Source organism: Arachis stenosperma, chromosome 1 (assembly GCF_014773155.1).
Source record: "Arachis stenosperma cultivar V10309 chromosome 1, arast.V10309.gnm1.PFL2, whole genome shotgun sequence".
Lineage (NCBI taxonomy): Eukaryota > Viridiplantae > Streptophyta > Magnoliopsida > Fabales > Fabaceae > Arachis > Arachis stenosperma.
Window position 1 is genome coordinate 133,748,302 of NC_080377.1, and position 6,206 is coordinate 133,754,507.

General features: G+C 33.7%; 1 long non-coding RNA gene across 1 annotated transcript; it reads right to left on the reverse strand.

The window, feature by feature from the left end:
• Positions 1–571: 571 nt before the first annotated feature.
• On the reverse strand, positions 572–3,136 carry LOC130961137 (uncharacterized). The gene is made up of 4 exons (XR_009079371.1): positions 2,454–3,136; positions 2,270–2,374; positions 2,075–2,192; positions 572–761 (listed from the first exon to the last, which is right to left on the reverse strand). It is a non-coding gene; the product is annotated as an uncharacterized LOC130961137 (long non-coding RNA).
• Between the last annotated feature and the right edge of the window lie 3,070 nt (positions 3,137–6,206).

The following is a 6,206-nucleotide window of genomic DNA, read 5'->3' on the forward strand; positions in this document are numbered from 1 at the left end:
AAACGTGATATTTGATTGTGATGTTTCTAGTAAAGCTGGAATCATCTTATATTTTATTAAAACTTTCAAACGAAACATGTGAATCATTTCTTTTCAATTTTTTTTTTATAAATCTCCCAACACAACAAATTTTTCTCGTTCGAAAACATCTTCTTTTTGTTTTTTTTAGTAAACTACCATTTGTACCTACGAAAGTTAAAAATATTGACACATCTACCCATAAAAAAAAGAAATTACTATTTACACCCATAAAATATGAGTTTTATATAACAAAATTATCCAAACACTAAAAAATCACATAAAATCCCAAATTACCTTTATCATCATCTGCATCATCTTTTTCCCTCTACCACCACCACCATTAACCCCATCCTCTCTCTGTAACACCCTCACTACCAGAAGTCACGCTCCCGGCTGCGCCACTCAGATAGCAAGAAGTATTACGACTACTTTACATACTAAATATTAAAATAGGAGCCTGTGACTCGACACTGTACCTCTGATTCCCTTGAAAACCGGAAATAAATACTTTATCTTAAGAAAAAAATAAATACAAGCAGACATAGATTCATATACAAAACTCCTTACATAATAATTCAATATATTATACATATAAAACATACAATTCCTATCCCTCTTACAAACTTGTAATAATAAAGACGAGGGAAGAAAATAATCTAAATAATACAACAGCATATAAACCAAACGCAATATAACTCTCTTCTTAATGCTTCTTCATCCGGTTCCTGAAAAGGGTAAAGCTGTAGGGGGGTGAGAACCTAACCACATGGTCTCACCACGGAGTTTCAAAGTTGTCATAAGAAGATATTTATTAAGAAACTGTTTTCAACCTCAGTGATTATCATTGCCTTATGAATCTTTTAAAACTAATAGGAAATCGTTCAAAACCCTTTTCAAAGAAACAATGTTTAATCTTTCAGAAATCCGAAATCTTTCCTTTCTTATAAAAAAAAACCTCAATCAGAAATTAACCACGCAATCAAACAACACAATCATTAATTCAGCATCCCAGTTCATTCTCAAATGTAGCACGCCAGAACAAACACAGGCAAGACAGACAAGGAAAGCACAAGTAGGTAGCAGGTACAGCAAATAGTTCAAGTAGCAGTTAATGACAGTTTAGCAATTAGGCAAACCAAAACAAGTTCAAACCCAAACAAAGCATACAAATGCATATGATGCATGCCTGTCCTATGGCTGATGAGGCTCATCTGTCGGTTATCCAGCCAACCCGACAAGTCTGAATTGTCCTTAGACTGTCCCCCGACGTGCATCCCCAAGAGTCTATGCATAGTTTTTTCTCAAATAATCAATATTGCTCAATGGGGGTAACATTCCCGGGAATTTATATAGTGCCCGGTCACACTTACGTCGTAGGGTCAACAGAGTATCGAGTTTTCAACCTGGTACACATGGTGGCAAGCCATGGTACTTTATCCAGGAAATCTCGTATCTCAGATAACTCAAATTCATAAGCCATGTGAACAATTCAAAGTTCATATCTCAACATTCTCAACATCATAATCATTCATCAATATTCAAAAACCATATTTCAAAGAAAATCCTCATCTTTTATAAAATTTCGGCAGCATTTCCTCTAAAACTTGGACTCTGCCACCCTTTTCGGGTCCCATCCAGACATTCCTCAAACTCTTTCTCAACGATTTCCAAATCTCAATCACTTTTAAAAAATTCAACCAATTCCAATATCAAATTATTTTCAAATCAGACCAATTTCAATAATAAAACTCTTTTTAAAATCAAACCAGCTCAAGTATTAAATCATTTATAAAATCAGACCGACTCAAAATCAAACCGCTTTAACTCCAACCCAAGGAAAACCACTTCTCATAATAATCAAGTAATTAACTTTTTAAACCCATTTTCTTATCAACAACCGTACATTACTCAAGCAATCAAGCACCCAATAATCCAATCCAACAAACCATCACATCCACAAGACAAATATAATCACAGAAGTATATTTTTTTTACATCAATATCTATTTATCACAACTCTGTAATGTAAAATATATTTTAAGGAAAACCCCTACCTCGTTCGTGATTCAACTACGCGGAAAACTGCATTTCTATTCTTATTCCACAGCAACAGCATCAATATCGACCGTCCCCGCAGCAGCCACAGCCTCTAAACACAGCCTTAACTCAATCCTAAAACATTAATGTCGCGTAAACTCAATGATCTATAACAGAACAGCAACTAAAAGAGAACAATTTACTGGGCTTACGAATAATCGAGCAAACGGAGCAACAGCAGCTCTGGTGACAACGCAGCACCTTGATGCCATATACAACATCCATAGAACTCAGCAATCAAGGCCCGTAACTCAATCCTATGACACCAAGACCTCAGATTCTCAAATAACTTAAAACAGGAATACTAATTTAAAGGTTTTGGAACGCATCGCTTACCCAAACAAGTATGAACGGCTGAACTGAAATAACGGTAACTCCGATGGTGGTTCCGGTGATCACCGCCACGTTCCCAGTTACCCGAACGGTGGTGGAGGAGCTCAATGGCGACGGCGCCCGTAGATCAGCGTTGGCAGTAGGGTTTCCAGAAACAGAGGCGGCGTGGGGCTTCGGCAGCGGCGGACCTGGCGGTGATGGGATTCTCGGCGGCGACAAGAGCTTCTGATGGCGATGGTGTCTGGTTCACGAACGGCAGCGACGACAGAGCACGAACGGCGACGGCGACGGCTCTCTCTCCCTCGGTTCTGAGCTTCCTCGCGATGGTGACGTATGGCGCGGTGGAGGCTCGAGCTAGACGGTGGCGGCGCAGGCAGCAGGACGCGATGGCGGTGGCGCAGCTGTAGCGGCGGTCTCCCTTTCCTCCGGCGCCACTGTTCCTTCCTCTTCTCCCTTTCTCTTCCTCAAGCCCTCTCTTCCCTCTTCCGCTCTCTCTCTCTCCCACAGATCTTATAATATATATAAATAATCAAAGACAACTACTAAGCCTTGTAAAATTCATCACAACCCTTCCACAATAGAAGCTTTCATCGTCGTCATCGCAAGCACCAACAGCAACCCCCAATTTAGTGCGACCCCCAATTTAGTGCGTGTGATGGAGTACTCCTGCTACTACTACTAATAATAATAATAATAATAATAATAATAATTAAGTTAATGATGCAAAAAGGCTATTAATGAAGCCTGTTTCAAAAGCTATGCTTAATGTCTATATAGCTAAGAGATATGAAGGTTTAGAATTAGGATAATTTAGGTAATTTTAATAAAATTAGGGGTATAGAGTATTAATTAAAAATCTAATTTAATCATTTAAGTTTATTAATAAAATATTATTTAATTATCAATTAACAGTTTACTTCTAATCAAATATTTTAATTTAAAATTAGAGATAATATAATTAATTTTCTTTGTTTGTAAAAATCGAAAGTATTAAATTCCAAAATTTTCATTATTTAAACCAAATCAAATAAAATTCTTATTATTTTACAATTACTAAACTTTATAATTTAAATATAGAAAATACTTCAATAATTATAAAATTGATTAAAAATCTTAGTTTATTTCAAACTCAATTAATCAAAACTTTAGTTATCTTTAATAAAGAGATTTCTAAAATTAAAGCTATAAATAAATAATTAAACTTGAAATTAATTTATAATAAAATTTTCAAAATTCTGGGACTTACATTCCACCCACCTTATAAAAATTTTCGTCCTCGAAAATTAGTATAAAATAAAAGAGATTTCATATTACTTCACTCTTAAACACATTTAAAGAAAAGGTAAAAAGTCCTCATTATATACATATAGTTTCAAATCCTAGGATTTTCATATATAAATATGAAGGGTATAAGTATGATGTGAAACAAGGTTACAAGATAGGCCTGATGCACAAAATGATATGTTTCAAACATATGATGGTAAAACAAAGCGATAAAAGGTTATAAAACGGGTTAGGATTAAAACAACGTGCTTAACGTTCGCATTTGATCTCACACCAGCTTTAGAGATTCAATTATTCAAACTTCAACTTAACTTATTCCCTCCATCCTCAATCGTATTGCATCGAACAACTCATCTGAGGGTTTTCAACCTCGTCAAACACTTTGCAAATCTTAATGGTCACAAACCCAACATCAACAAAATCCTTTCACATGAAATAAGGTTCCGCAACTCCTTGCAACGTCGTACATTTATAAATTTCACCTTTTGCGTCCACCAAACATACCCTAAAGAATTAATGTGTCATTTACTAAGTCCAATAGGCACACCAGATACCAAAACTATTCTCGGATATACTCAAAAGGATAACAGACCTTAGAAAAAAAAAAGAAAAGTAATGAGGACCATTTTCGTGAGAATTTGAAAGAATTGTTGAAATCACAAGTAGACAAGGATAAACAAGTAATGAAAAATGTTGGAAAAAGAATCAACTGATAACTTTAAGGGCAACTCTTGAGTAGAAGGGATTTGATAGGATCAAATCAACCATATAACATGAATATTAAAAATCAATCATCAATAATCTATCATATAAAAACATGTGATTGATATTGTTTTACCTGAAATTTGCTTTATATTTTGCTAGGGGTGTCGATCAAATTTGTATCAATTATATTAATTTAAGGAATAGATACGACTTTTTTTGTGGATTACTCTTAGAATTTAGAGATCGTATTCAATAAAAATATAAAAAATAATAATTATAAAATGTAGAAAGTAAGAAAAAATAAGTGTAAATCATAAAGAATTGAAAATTACAAGATTTATATTAAAATATACAAAAATTAACAAGTTCTTGAATGAAAATAATAAAATTTAAATAAAAAAAAAAAACAAAATTGAAATGACTAAAAAAATGGAGCTTTGCAATACTTACATGAATTTTCCGTACCTTAGTATGACTAGAAAATTTTACAATGAGTGAGTGTGTGAATAAATGAAAATTCCACTAACTTATTGAAACTAATCTTATTTATAGAGGGAAAAAAATTCAAAACTAATTGGTATAACCTTGAACTTCAAATAAACTTGTATTTTAAATAGTCTTGAATTTCAAGTAGTCTTGGATCTCAAGCAAATTTGGATCCCAAATAGTCTTGCACCTCAAGCAAACTTAGGCACCAAGCATAAGGTAACTTGACCACAGGGTCTAACTCATTCTTATTTTTTTCAACCATGGTGTGTTTCATGTATATATGATCTTCGACTTTAATTGTTGAATTCTTTTTGACGTCGACCATTTGTACCAAATTTTTCGCACAACAAAACTCCCCTTAAAATTTTGGTTGGTTTCAATTTTGATGAAGAAGCATAAAAAACTTTGAAACCACCTTTGAACTCAATCCAAAGTAGTAGAATAATCTTCATCTTTTACATCAAATTTCACAAGTGCGTCTTTTATCTTGAGTGTTTGTCAACTACTTCTTATTTTCTCTTTTGCAATGCATATAAAGCACATAATTATATTCATTTTTGACTTTCTTTATCGAGTCAGAAAGTCTAACAAATCTTCACCAGCCTTAGGGTATATAGGTCTTACTTTGAGCATGCTGGTGTCAAACTGAATTTCTTATTTCACCATCATATAGACAACAAACTCCTCAAATTTAGCAAAGTTCGAGGTCAACTCGCAAGAGTTTTTGCCAACCTTCGTATCTAGTGTCTTGTTAGAAAATTTTAACTTACTTTTAATAACTCTCTTCTTTGGGAATACCGTTTTTTTGACAAGGTTAAGAGATTGACACATAAAATGTGACTTGTCTTTTGTTTTGTCTGCAAGCACATCATTTTCAACCTTCAACTCAGATTACATCACACAACCCACAAAAGGTACTATTTCTTCTTTAAAAAAGTTCTCATCTTTTTGCTCTTTTTTTTTGTAACCTTTTGATCTTCGGACATTGTCTGCCAATTAAATATGGTCAATAAATTGTTGGTTAACTAGCTTCTTTTTAATTTTGAAGTCAAGCCCATTAATCAATATTTTGACAATTTAAGGATCTGGAATTAAATTATAGCACTTATTTCTCATATTTTTTAATCGGATAAGATAATCTTCCCTCGTCTTTGACCTGGATTTTTTTAGAACAAATCAAAAAGTGTAACTTTTAGTTCTCTTTTGAAACATTGATCATGAAAACTCTTCTCCAACTGTTCCCATGAATGAATCGGCTTGGGCTGTAAATTTAAAAAA